At 32.7% G+C, this 14,242-nt stretch overlaps 1 long non-coding RNA gene across 1 annotated transcript; it reads left to right on the plus strand.

The window, feature by feature from the left end:
* Positions 1-6,412: 6,412 nt before the first annotated feature.
* LOC105326959 (uncharacterized) lies at positions 6,413-9,809 on the plus strand. The gene is made up of 5 exons (XR_010708524.1): positions 6,413-6,508; positions 7,543-7,624; positions 8,115-8,353; positions 8,532-8,670; positions 9,294-9,809. It is a non-coding gene; the product is annotated as an uncharacterized lncRNA (long non-coding RNA).
* Positions 9,810-14,242: the final 4,433 nt, after the last annotated feature.

Below are 14,242 nucleotides of genomic sequence, written 5' to 3' on the forward strand. Positions count from 1 at the left end.
TGCCAGCTCTTGTAGGGTAAAGTTTTTGAGACAATCTCGTTTACTCATCAAAGAATACTCGGGTCCATACGTTGAAACCTATTGCAATAAAGACAGATATTGTCTATACTGGGGTTTAAAATTGGGACCTGAGGCAATCAAAACACGCAATCTGCCAAGGTAAACAACTAAACAAAACTAGTAGAAATTAAACTCTCCTGAATACATTGCTTTGTCTTGTTTTTTTATCATAGTGTATCATTGCAACAAATTTAAACTTCGTTTATGTTAAGGGAATCCACTCAAAGTTTAAACAAAACTCTCGGTAATTAAAATACACTATACTTTTTGACATGATTGTTATGTTGTTTTCAAGCCATTATGTGTACCGTATGTAATCTTTTAACGGAAAGAACCATGCCTTTGTTTATCCTAGGAAAATCTCATTTATTCAAGCTATGATCAAATAACTCATGTTATTGGTAATTGGTAATGGTTTGCCTGACGAGTTCGTCTTCTTGTGATTTCGCTCTGAGATCCCTTGCCTCATAAAAAAACCCAACGTTGTCTTTGAGAAATTATGACATTTAAACTTATTATTTGTTGTTCTATAGAAATGTATTTTCTTGACTTACATGAAATACCGGTAATATACTTGTAATGAATACCGGTAATATACTTGTAATGAATACCAGTAATATACATGTAATGGATACCGGTGTTATATAGTGCCTTTTCCCCCTAGCCATCTTTCCCCCCGGAAAAATGGCTATATAGCAGTTCTTCCCCCCGGAAAAATGGCTATATAGCAGTTTTTCCCCCACGGAAAGCTGACTATATAGTGGGCTTTCCCCCTTTTTATAGCCAGATTACCCCCACGGAAAACCTACTATATAGTAGATTTTCCCCCATTTTTACCTTCCGGCCATGTTTATTGCGGACCATTCGTGACAATAATTTGCAATAACTGATATGATATTAATTTCTCACAAAAAAGGATAATTATGGCATTTATTAATACATAGAATAAAATACATGGTTTTTTTAACCCCAAATATGAACTAAGGCATGGTTCATAACATGCATGTGTCATCATCGTTTATTTCACCTGTTCTCACCCCTTTTTGGAACACCGTTTACACGGATTTCGGAATACCTCGAATCTTTTTCATCTAATCGATGCTTATCTACAGTTTTTACTTCGACGATATGAACACGTGAGAACACATTTGAGTGAAAATTCGCCGGTTTGGAAATTAAATTTTCCAATGTATTACCATCAATGTATAAGCTTCTCCCAGGGAACTAACTGACCAATCTTGACTTAATTTTGTAGAGGAAGGGAATAAAAAGTGGAAATGTATTTCTCCCTTCGTCCAAAAGGCTTTCAATTTTAAATTAATACTGTTAGAAATGACGATCTAAAGAACAATTATATATTTCTTCTTCTAAATATCAAACGGGAGACAGGGTGCAATGATATGATGAGAAACTGAAATGTTTTAGTTTTACTTTGATTGATAGGGTTCTAAATCATGGTTAAGGGGTACTAACTTTATGTTTATATTGTCACTCACTATTTGCTAATTTTTCCACTTTTAAGTTTGCAACGTGATTTATAAATATACAATTTGGAAAAAAATGCTATATAAATCAAGATATACGATTCAATTACCTAAAACATTTATACTATTTGTTTGATATTTTTGTAATAAAGACTTACTTGCCAATGTGTGCCATATTATTTCTTCGAACAATTAAACAAGGGTAATTAAAAAAACAAAACAAAAACAAAAAAACAACCAACACATATATTGTGATGAGCTGACTTTTTTTTTAATACAAGCTTGTTCTTCTAATCAACTAACAAGTAAAAAAGTCGTATATGCGCTTTGGTTGGTTATTATTTTTTTTTTCGGTTTCTCCTTTTATGAATAAAAGTTCATTGATTTATTTATCTAATTATTTATTATATCATTAGTCATCTTATGAATTGATTAAATGTTTGGAAGAATAATGAATTTTACCCGCGTACCTTCTTAAAAAATTTTGTTCGTAATATAAATTAAAAAAAAAGCAGCAGAATTAAACGTAATTTTCAATCATTTTGATAAAGAAATATGTGAGTGATTGTGTATTTTTAAATAATGTTTTACTTTTAAATGACCGTAAAAATATGTTCATGTGGTCATCTATAGTTTTTTAGATATGGGGCTCTAAAAATACATATTCTTTATAATTGGATTTCAAACATCGGCCTCAAAAACAACAAAGGCTCCTACCCTGCATGGGGGCTTAAATTTTCGGTGTCATCTACTAGTGGTATACCTCTAGCAGTGTGAAAATATGGTTAATTGGTCATCTCTAGAATTTGAGATTCGGGCCCCCACCTGGTAAACCACTGCCACTATAAAAATATGGTAATTTGGTCATCTCTAGTTTATGAGACATTGGACCCTAAAGAATATGCACTATAATTATTATAATAGGATTTTGAAAATCGGGCTCTGAAACATCGGAAACAAAATTTCTCTAAAACAGAGGTTTAGCCTTGATGAAGTTTTCAAAAACAGACTAACAGTCTGATAAATTTATCAAGAAATTCTTAAAACATTCTCGTTTGATACAATTTCAGAACACATAATTATGCATATAAGTGTATAACTTGTAAAACTTTATTACTTTTCTTAAATTACCTAAATTAAGTTCTATGTGTAATTCCATTACACACATGTTCAACTTTCAGCATTGTCTATAAAAATAATAAATCGGCAAAACGAAACTTAACCTGTACAGATGGATGCATATATACATGTATGCAACCTGGGAGTGTAGACACATTGATTTTAATTCTTACTGGATTTCCATAAATATTTTTTATAAAATCTGAACCAAAAACGTGAGGGAGAAACCCTACTATGGGGGAAAAGCTACTATATAGTAGCTTTTCCCCCCAGGGGGAAAGGCTACTATATAGTAGGTTTTCCGGGGGGAAAAGCTACTATGGGGGAAAAACTGCTATACAACACCGGTAATATACATGTAATGGATACCGGTAATATACTTGTAATGAATACCGGTAATAGAATGAATACTTTTAATACATATTTGGGTATATTTGTGAAATATTTCGAGAAAAGATGAAACACGGAGCTTAGTTGAATATAAAAAAGTAAGACACAAGTACAAGAGATCGTCGATATAAACCCACTTTGAATAAAAAGGTGAGCAGGATTTGGTCGAAATACTTGATGCTTGAAATAAAATAACAAAAAAATTAATTTAACCTTGTTAAGCTCAATGGGAAGTATTAAACAGAGAGACCAAGGGATGGTCATAAGTTCACGTACAGCAGTTCAAACATTTACACATTAAGAACAACTCGTGAGATTTATATTATTCATGTACAACATAAAATGGACCTCTTCCTTATTTTGTACAAAACATCGGTCTATGCCGTAAACGATAATAATCTATGTTGTGAAGATCAATTTTTGACATTCGCGCAAACATGATGAAAAAAATATGTAAGTTGAATAAATATCAAACTCAGTATAATGTTTCTTAATGAAGGAGGAGTCTTTTCTGGTTTTCTACTTGTCTAAAGTTTTGATTAAATGTTCATTAAAGCAAGATTAAATGAAAATAAAAATAACATAGTTTCTTTCTTTTTACTATCATACAACTTGGCTGGCATAGAAATAGTTATCAAAGTTTAAAAATCTAACAAGGAATCTGTTTTTTGCGGAACATTAGCGTAGGAAAATATCACGTTTTAGTAATTCAGAATAGCTGTAGATTCATGAATCTATTTAGCATTTTAAAACAATAACATTAATGTTGAATTGTTTTCAACTAATGTTAACTAATGATAAGATACTTAGGTTTCAGAATATGTTTTTAAAATTTGATTTGCCTATTAAATTACATTTTATTAGCTTTATAAGCGCTCATTCTATAAATAGATTAATGTGAAAAATTACTAAAATAATATTTTCTCACTTATTAAATGGTCAATATATTAGTTTTTCTGTCTTCAAAATTTAAGAAAATTAGAGGAAATACGGGCTAAGCAATATCAATTAAAGTTTATAAATATTTATTCCAATTTAGTAGTTTAAGCTGAGAGACATTCTACTTTTCCATCATTTTAATGAAGAATGGAAACTTCATATCTTAAACAGGTGTCTACAAAATTGCAGATACCTACAATTTTTTTTACCTTTTGGTTTAGGGGAAATGGTATAGTGACCTTGACCTGAACTTTATGCGAAAACTAGAGGGTCAATATAGCATTGAATGATTTATTTTTGACGTCGTCGTGTCAATAATTGCCGTCAGGTGAGCAGACAAATTGAATAACGCGCGTTAGCGCGTTATGATAATTTATCTGCTCACCTGACGGCAGTTATTGACACGACGACGTCAAAAATAAATCATTTAATGCTTATATTTACATTCCCTTACTGAAGAAATCAATTGTTTACTTAAATAAATCGATATAAAGTGCAGATCACGGAGGGAGTGAATAAGTAACAGCAAGAACAGCTGTTTTGTACAACCGGTTTAAACTGGTTTTCACATAGACTGTTGAGATGAGATCGACGAGCATGAAAATATAATCCATGATAAATAACTCTTGAAATGTTGCTTTTAACAATAAAGTCAAATTTCTTGTTGAATAATTATAAAACATGGTTTTTTGACAACATTCATGAAATACATTTTTAACCGATAACATAGAAATCACTGTTTGAGAACTACTTATGTAAATTACTCGTAAATTCATACACAGTGAATAGGTGTTGCATTTAGAGGCATTTAAACATCACGGAATTTAATGGAAAAACACAGTAGAATGTAAATATATTTGATTGAACTGATAGAATCATTAGTTTATGTCATCTGTTTGACTTTGTCTAAATTTCATGATTTTATTTAAAATATATGAAGTATGCCTTATAACGAAAATACTTCTTCCTTAAGGTAGGTCGCGGGTTTGCTTTCATCATCAACTTCTGTACACAGTTTAGACAACTCGAGTAGCAGTTTTGTGCACATTCGTTTATGACGTCATAACAGAGACATTTGAAGATTTGAAAAAAGATCTTATATTATGATGTGTTTATATCCTAAAGAACGATTTGACAAATTTTCAAAGTATGTTTTCTCGTGAGATTTTTTAGGGGTAAACCCGCGACCTACTTTAAAATACCAGAGCAAGAAAATTCAAAGTACTGTATTACTGAAAGCCAGACTTGGCTTATTGTGTAGTAAGTAAAGACTCTCTCTCTCTCTCTCTCTCTCTCTCTCTCTCTCTCTCTCTCATGCTTTTAATGTCAACAAACCTGAAAGCGACTAAATTTTGTGATTCAAAAAAATATATCTGAAATAAAGTAGGAAAGATTTGGTGCATTGAATCCTGAAACAAGCGTTATTAAATCAATCCCCCATTTTTTTTATGTACAACCAAATACCAATGCTTTGTAAAGTGGTTCATGGAATTTCGTGTGCATTGAATACTATATAGTATGTGAACAAAATGTAAAGTCTTGTTTTTAAAACATTTAATTAACAAGAAAACATAAAAAATAAACAAAATAACCCATAAAATTCACACACAAAAAAAACCCCAACAGATTTGACAAAATATGGATCTCTGTGAAATTATTAGTTTTGATGGAGCAAAAATGTTTACTTGGACTCTGTTCGGTACAAAACACAGTTTTATATAACGTTACAGGGACGTCGTTATCCGATGAGGGACAGGCGAATCTGACCCGTATGAAGACGTGTTATATATATAATTTATCTATGTGTCAATTGAAAGCAGGCACGTAGCATCAGGGAGGGGGGGGGGCAGGGGGGGGGGGGCTGCTTGACAAGATTTTTTGGACGAGCCTGCCCCCCCCCCCCCCCCACTTTCAAAAATGATGCTACGTGGCTGGAAAGATATAATGAAGTTTCTTTTTAGGTATTAAAGAATGATGCACATACAACTTTATAACAGGGTGCTTTTGGCACTGAAGACATGAGGAAAATAGGCAAAAGGATGCTTCTTATTGCAGTACGCCCATGCATTTTAGGCTCCCTCTAGCAGCAAACTGCAAACAAGTACTAAGGCATCGTTTATTAGTATAATTAGCATACATTCGCCGACTTTTTAAAGAGCTATATTATACCCGCCACTAAAGCTTATGGAGTTACCTCCCTCTATTTAGAGTCTCACAAAATTAAATTTCAATTTTTTTTCTGCGCACTTTTTTTCATATTTTCGAAAGATAAAACTCTTTATTATGCAATTAAGTATAAAACGAATTAATTTTAAAATATACCGCATAAAAAATAGGGAAAATCCCTACCCTTTTATTGCTTTATTCTGAGGAAACCCACCTGTATTTGATACGAAACCGCGTTTAGCTACCCAAAGAAAACGACTGAATATACATGTAATTTCATAGTTCATCTACAGTTTTTTGTGAAACGGTTGATATTGTTTTTAATAGAAAGGGCTCATATAATAAGTAAGGTAAGATGAACATTTAAATTGAGTAATTAATCATGATGAATATATCGATGCTTTATCTCTGTTTATTGCTACTGCTACACTAAACTGACTATCTACATGTATACTTATAACCTAAAACATTTTGCAAATAAACTAGAAAATGGCTGCACCAGAGATACAGCTTACACATTTAGTATTTCAATACGTGTGAGATGATGTCCGTAAACTATAATTGAATTTTACCTGATAAGTAATTATTTCAATTATAAAAACCTACTTTCATTTTCGATAAACCGACAGCGATTGCAAAAAATAGAGTAAGGTGTTGGATACGCTTTGGCAGATCCAATGTCAATAAGAGTTTGCATCAAATTATATACTTGCAATAAGATAAAATTGAATGATTACGTATGGAGAGAAGATTTTCATTGGGAACTTGTTTAGAGTATACATAAAAAATAAAATTGAAAATTTTTTTGATGTTAAATATTAAATTAAATAAACCAATTCGCTTCTTGAATGTTTTAAAAGTTGACTTTGTTTGACTTAATTAAAATACCACAATTTAAATAATTCTTTTTAGTCATGTATGACATGTTGGTTTTTATAAATTACACATAAATTTTATCGTCAAAATCTATACTCTCTGAATGTAATATTGCACCAGGTTGATGTTGGCATTGCATAAGAATTATTATAAATATTAATATGCATACACTAGCGTTTTTAAATTACATACAAATACAATTTTTTACATCAACACAGACTTGTAGAAAACCATATACTAGTACCTTAATTTGTTGACTATAAACAAATTGTGTTGCCGAATTCTATGAATACATGTATATACGCATAATACGGGTGGGTAACCCTCCTCCCCAACTGTTTTTTTTTTTCTAAAACGTCTTTTATCTTAAATTCTTATTTGAGACAGTGATAAAAATTTATATTGAAATTTAACCTAAACAAAATTTACAATAAAGAAATTTATAAATATATAAAGAGTCACACTTTATACACAGGTCTAGCTGTTAGTGTATTACATTTGTATTCAGATTGCTGAGTTAATGATGAAGTTGTACTGTCTAATCATCTTGACAGTCTGCCTGAATTTGGCGGATGGAATTGTCAGAGAATGTATGTATATCTTATTTTTAAATACCAAAATTATAAACTTAATTTCCTAAATCTATCCTTATTTGAAATATGAATGTACCATGATCGATCTTATTTCCAGTAGAATTGCAATCTGTTGTAATCATTTTTGAAAGGTTGATACAGCTAGGGTTTGTGAAAAGCGGTGCGGATCAGAAAACCTTGTCTAGCGAAGATGTTAGACTAAGTACATCAAGGTTACAATCGACCCTCAATATATTTTTCAAACTGCATGTATGTGCTATATAATATAACATAATACTCCAAAGTCAAAAGTTTCTGCTTCGCTCCGCTCAGAAACCCTTGACTTGGAATTAAGATGAGTATGTTTATAAAGCTAGCATGAATTTTGGCTGATGTTCAACATATCTAAACTGCCCGACGGTCACAACATCCTAGATGCAGACTCGTAAGATTTCTGTCTGCTCTTTACCTGTAAACTAAAACTATGACACTGTCACATTTCTTTCAGACTACATGGACGGACCCAGTACGTGCGGGCAGACCATCATTATTTACAACGACATTATAAACCTGGCCGCCCGCTCCCCAATCTCCATCCCCAATCCTCCGCGAGTCTGTACCACGTACCTACGCTCTGGGTACACGGACTCCTACTATTACATCAAAGTGGAGTGGACGGCCACCATCAAGGACTGTGCCTTCTCTCTGACTATCTATGAGGGATCAACACCATCTGGAGCCCCCATTGTATGTTGTTGTTGATTTTCTTAAACTGTGCAGACATTTAATAAGAAGATGAAAGCACTAAAAAGATTATGAGAAGTATTCAAATACAGGGCACGTTAACATGTAGTGAATTAGATATATTTGCTTTCATCTAATTGAATCCTTTTGCTTTTACTGATTGCAATTTCTAAATATACAGAAAAGTTTCCGTTGCCTGGGAGACCAGGAAAACTCGGGGGTTGTTGAGGTCAGGAACTCGACTATCACAGTACAGCGGGACCAGGGTTCTGATTTTGTCCAACCCCACAACACTTTTAACCTAAGCATTTCTACATTCCGTAAGTTTTTTAACTGTTTTGATAATCTAGTGCAAGTACTATATAGTTTTCCCCCAAGATATTTATGCAGCAAATTTGGACGATTTTAATTTAAAAAATACAAATACCTGTGAAAGAAGTGCAATTAAAATAGGGAAAATATTACACAAACAATTTCATTCACAATTTCACACACTATCATTTTTCACTCGGAAGAATTCACAGGAACGAAAACTGATTATTTACGGAGATTTTTATTGGGAAATATTGATATCTTTTCTCCATTCGGAAGTTTTTTAATTACAATACAAAATTTCCGTAGACTTTTTTTAGCCATTAAAACCTGACAAGCTAAAGGGGGCGTTTCGAAAGAGAAATCTTGGAACATTTCCATAATTTTGAATGAACCTCGTTTGAGCCCTGAATTAAACTAGAAAAAACTTTGAAAGAAAAGGCACACCACAGAATAAATAACCATTAACATTAAATTTATCAATTTGTAATATGTAATTAATAAAATGTTTCATGGTATCTGCAAAAGATTCATTCTACTCAGTGTCTTATTCTTTAACCATAAGAAACATTTACGATAGGAAAAACTCGATCAGAGTTGAGTTGATTGACTTACAATGTTTGATTAACAGGTAATCAATCTGCTGCCACAGAGGTGTCGGGGGGAACCTCCAAGGGAACCTCCAAACTGCCTACAGGGGTCATCATGGGGTTTGTGATAGGTTTGTTTGCGATGACTGTTTTCTGTCGATAAAAAAAAATGGCGCCGGAGTAAGGTGAACGAACTTGTGAACAAGTACTCCTTTTGAAGGAATGATCGGCATGTAATTCGAAATAGCAAGGCATGAAGAAGCTTTACTTTTAGGAAGCGATTTATTCCGATTAATATTCTTACGCATATATGAATAAAAACGTGATTGAATCATTATGTATGTTACTATATAAATGTTTTATGAAGCCGATCACAAAATATTGTGACACGGAGCGGCCGATTTGGTTTGTTTTTCAGTAACTTATGATTTGTTTGCTAGTATATCACAAGTTTCTGTTTGTTTTTAAATCTGGAATACTTCAGTTGCTGTGTGTTTTTCGGATGGACTTTGCCTTTTGATTTCCCTTCATTTGTGTATATTTAAATCTACCAAGTATGATTCCCTCTATTTCTTACGGAAACTTATAGTTGATTCATAGCTCTATAGAAACAGCCAGACTGAAATCTACACGCCCCATTTATTGATTGGTCGAAATCTACAGCGGCTGAAACTGGCAAGAAAATGACAAGACAGATATCGACACGCCCTGTTTATCGATTGGTCCAAACCTATAGCGACTTAGGAAAAATCACGGACTGTACGAAATAATCATGACGATGTCAGACTCAAAGTCTCACAGGAGACGATTTGGCTGTTTCTTTTAGCTAACTTACTTATGTACATTAACAGTAATTTAGTGAAATTTACTTACTTTTCCTAATCAATTTATTAATTAGCTAAAAGAAAGATGTTAATATAAACAATAAAATGCTTTCTTTGATGATTCATTCGGGTTATGAAGGTAGTGATTATTGAAGAAAAAATTTACATAACCCGCTAACGCGGGTTATGTATTTTTTCTGCAATGTCACTACCTTCATTTAAACAATAAAATGCTTTCTTTGGTGATTCATTTCGGATATTAAGGTAGCGACGTTGCAGGAAAAATACATAACCTGCGTTAGCGGGTTATGTAAATTTTTCCTGCAATGATCGCTACCTTTATAACCCGCATGAATCATCAAAAAAAGCATTTTATTGTTTATATTAACATTTTTCTTTAACTTATTAATTGAACTGATTATGAAAAGTTAGTAAAATTCACTAAATTATTGTTATTGTCCAAAAGTACGTTAGCTAAAAGAAACAGCCAAATCGTCTCCTGTGAGACTTTGAGTCTGGCATCGTCATGATTATTTCGTGCAGTCCGGGATTTTTCTAAGGTCGCTGAAGGTTCAGCCCAATCGATAAACAGGGCGTGTCAATTTCAGTCCTGTCACTTTCAGCCGCTGTAGATTTCGACCAGTCGATAAATAGGGCGTGTAGATTTCAGTCTGGCTGTTTCTATAGAGCTATGAATTAACTATAAGTTTCCGTAAGAAATAGAGAAAATTATACTTGGTAGATGTAAATATATCCCGAATGAATCACCAAAGAAAGCATTTTATTGTTTAAATATCCGATCAGTGCCTTTTTTTGCTTTTGACACGACCCCGATTCATATTTATCCCGATTGTGTTCATGTTTAGCTGCATAGAAATGTTTATCGTAACCATAATTATACAAGTGTTAAATATCATTTATAATAAGTTTTAACATAAGTTTGTCAATATATAATTAGAAAGAGAAAGTAGATATGTGTTTTACTTAAGATACACTCGAGTAATTAAAGCATTGAATTGTTTTACATCGGAAACCTCACTTACATGTATGAATTCTACTCCGTATATAATATGCCTGTTTGTTGTTCATCTGTAAGATTTGAACTGCTATTTTATCAGTATTCACATAAACACGCATGCTGCAGACAGACTATTAATGTTTATACTTATATTTTCAATGGCGGCGCATTGCGTTATGGTTTATTAATATTTTAAGAAACTTTTAGAAAAGACAATCAATAATTTTAGGGTTTATGTTTTATAATAATGGTTGCATGTACAGTATTATGAGTGTCATTGCAAAGTTTTTAAGACTTCTTAGCTACACTAAAGAACTATATTGTTATAATATTGGTCCAGTGATACCATTCTTTTAAGACCCAATAATCTTTTAAAAAAATGTAAAAAAATGTATTATCTATAAAAATGTTAACACTAAAGACAAGGCTTCTATTGCTATTGGAACTCGGAATCACTCGATGGTTATTTAGAACAAAAATGCACTAAGGATGTGTTCAATTTTAATATGTTTTAATTTAAACACAGTTTCTGCTGTTCATCGGGTTTCAGTATAATAGGATTTTACACAAAATATCCTCAGTTAAGGTATTCTATGTATAATGAAGGGATATTGAACAATTTTGAATCGTTTTAAACCAGTTAAATATGTATTGTTAGATAACAATGAAAGTGAAATGAACCAAATTATTGACTGACAACATATAAGAAGCCGGTCATTTTGCACCTTAAATTTTTTAAAGAGCTATCTCCCTTGTTGAAAAAAAGAAAATTTTAATTTCGTCAAAATATCTACGGTAAATGATTCATTTAATTCATATTTTAATAAAGAGAAAGTTTATGCATGTATTAATCAAGAGAGTTTTACAAATTTTAAGTTACTATTTAAACATACGTTGCCCATAGACTTCAATACCAAATTCAAGGTGTAATTAGTTGGACCATAATTAATATTTTGAAAATTCATTTGGTGGAGTATTTTTATTTGAAAACATCTTCAAAATGATATCATGATTAAGAATTCATTTGTTAGGTACAAAATATACATCGAATACCTTAAAAATTATTTGAAGAAGCTAAAAGATATTGCTAAATAAATGATGACTGCACATTTTTACTGACACTATTTAAGATATTAATTACACATTTATTAGTTGTTCCCAAGTAATCGCAAGAGGGTTTATGTTTCGACACATATATCACAGCAAAGCTTACTCTCGTTTTTGTTCTTTTGCGTTTACTCCAGTTTGCTGACTATTCTGTTTGGGAAGGGAATAAAATGGGTAGGAACATTTTTCCTGTTTCATCAATTTGAATGATGAAGTGGCAGTTATCTGTATCTTTGGTTGTCCCCTCCTCGTTTTCGACGAGGTGCATGTATATCTTCCTCATAAGAGTGTTTCCAAATCACCAAACTTTTAAATAATCAAAAATGCAGAATTTTTTATCTATACATTTTTTTGCAAATTGCGTTAAAGCTGTTTGGTCCGATTTTATATTCCGACTTAACTCGATACGAGTTATGTCATGTTATGGACATGATTAGATTAACCATTTCACTAATATATACATCAAAAGAAAGATAACTCCTCAATATAAGGTTCTCGCTAACTTTTCACACGGCCCCTTTTACCCATGCGCTAATTTATTGCCATTTCTCAGCTTTGATCTAAAAAAAATTATCCCATTGTTCTTCTCGTCTGACTAAATCGTTGGATAAACCATTGGATAAACCATCAGCGGATAGTAATCGGGAAATCTTGAGTAAATATAACTATTTTCCAAGTAACGAAACGTATTTACTTCCATTTATTTTCTTAAACGGTTATCAAACTTTAGAATAAAACACATTTTTCTCGTTTCGTCTGTTTTTGCCTTAAAGCGGCCATGATTGTTTGCATTACAATGAAGGCGTGTTCCAAGTCAATTCGCCGGACATCAAACAACTATGACTTGGTTAATATGAAAGAAATTAATAGTCAACGGTCATTAAAATATTATATTCCATCTGTACTACAATTAATTTAAAATCTTTCAATTTCAGTAGGTCATTAGGCCTACAAACTATAGGTCACCTATACTATAAGCCTACGGCCATATATTTTTATTATCATAGCATAGATACGTAACATTAATAGATACAATATCAATAGAATTTATAATGTACTTATTTTCTAATAGGCATATTATAACACTTATGATTCATAAATTTTTATTTGCAATTATTTCATAATGTTTGTTTTCTTTACTTACCTAATAAAGTCCATGAATCCAAAAATAGTTACCTAGTTTTGTCAACTTTCTAGAGCATGTTGAGTATAGTAAGAGAAAGAGCAAGTCACCTCGCCATGCAGGCCAAATGCACACCAAGCCCCGGCCTCAGACCCCTACACCCGGAAACCACGGCCGCCCAAACCCAATCAGACGCAAGCAGGCCCACGCAGGCAGTAGTGCAGTTAAGAGTCTAGCCAACCTCAAAATAAAGAGAATCCGCTAATAGTCGAAGATCCCACAACCAATGAGCAGGCTGCAGCTCCAACTCCTACCATAGCGCCATCAGATTGGTGAAGGGGCATTGCTTTGTAAGATGGATTTGTCTTGCACATTCAGACTTTTACCTATCCACCCTTCAAATTTTCCACTGCTAGGAATATGTATTTTTAAAAAAAATACTTTTTTGATGGATGCATGCCATTTAAATGTTCCACGTCTTGCTCATCTTTCGAAAAATTCTCATAATTTTTGCATAGGCTTGTAGCTCAGAAGTCTCAAAATCATAATATCATCAATTATCTTGATCATTTTTTATTTGGCAAAGCAAAGTACTATGTTCAAAGCTTGCTGAAATGTTCGAGTTAATGTGCACAGAGTTGGGCGTCCCAATACACGAAAAAAGAAATGAAGGTCCGTGTACTCGCCTATCTTTCTGGGAATTGGTACCATTGATAAGTCATTTATTTCTGACAATAAGGTTGCTGAACTTCAGTCAAAGCTTTCATCAATTATTTCTTCTAAAATAGTCAACCTGAAAGATATGGAATCACTTTGTGGCTCCCATAACCTTTACCAAGGCCATGCCTGGCAGAACGGCTTTTAACCGCAGGTTTTATAGCACAACAAATGGTACATGTGTTAGGAAACGTTAACACC

This window comes from Magallana gigas, chromosome 1 (assembly GCF_963853765.1).
Source record: "Magallana gigas chromosome 1, xbMagGiga1.1, whole genome shotgun sequence".
Classification (NCBI taxonomy): domain Eukaryota; kingdom Metazoa; phylum Mollusca; class Bivalvia; order Ostreida; family Ostreidae; genus Magallana; species Magallana gigas.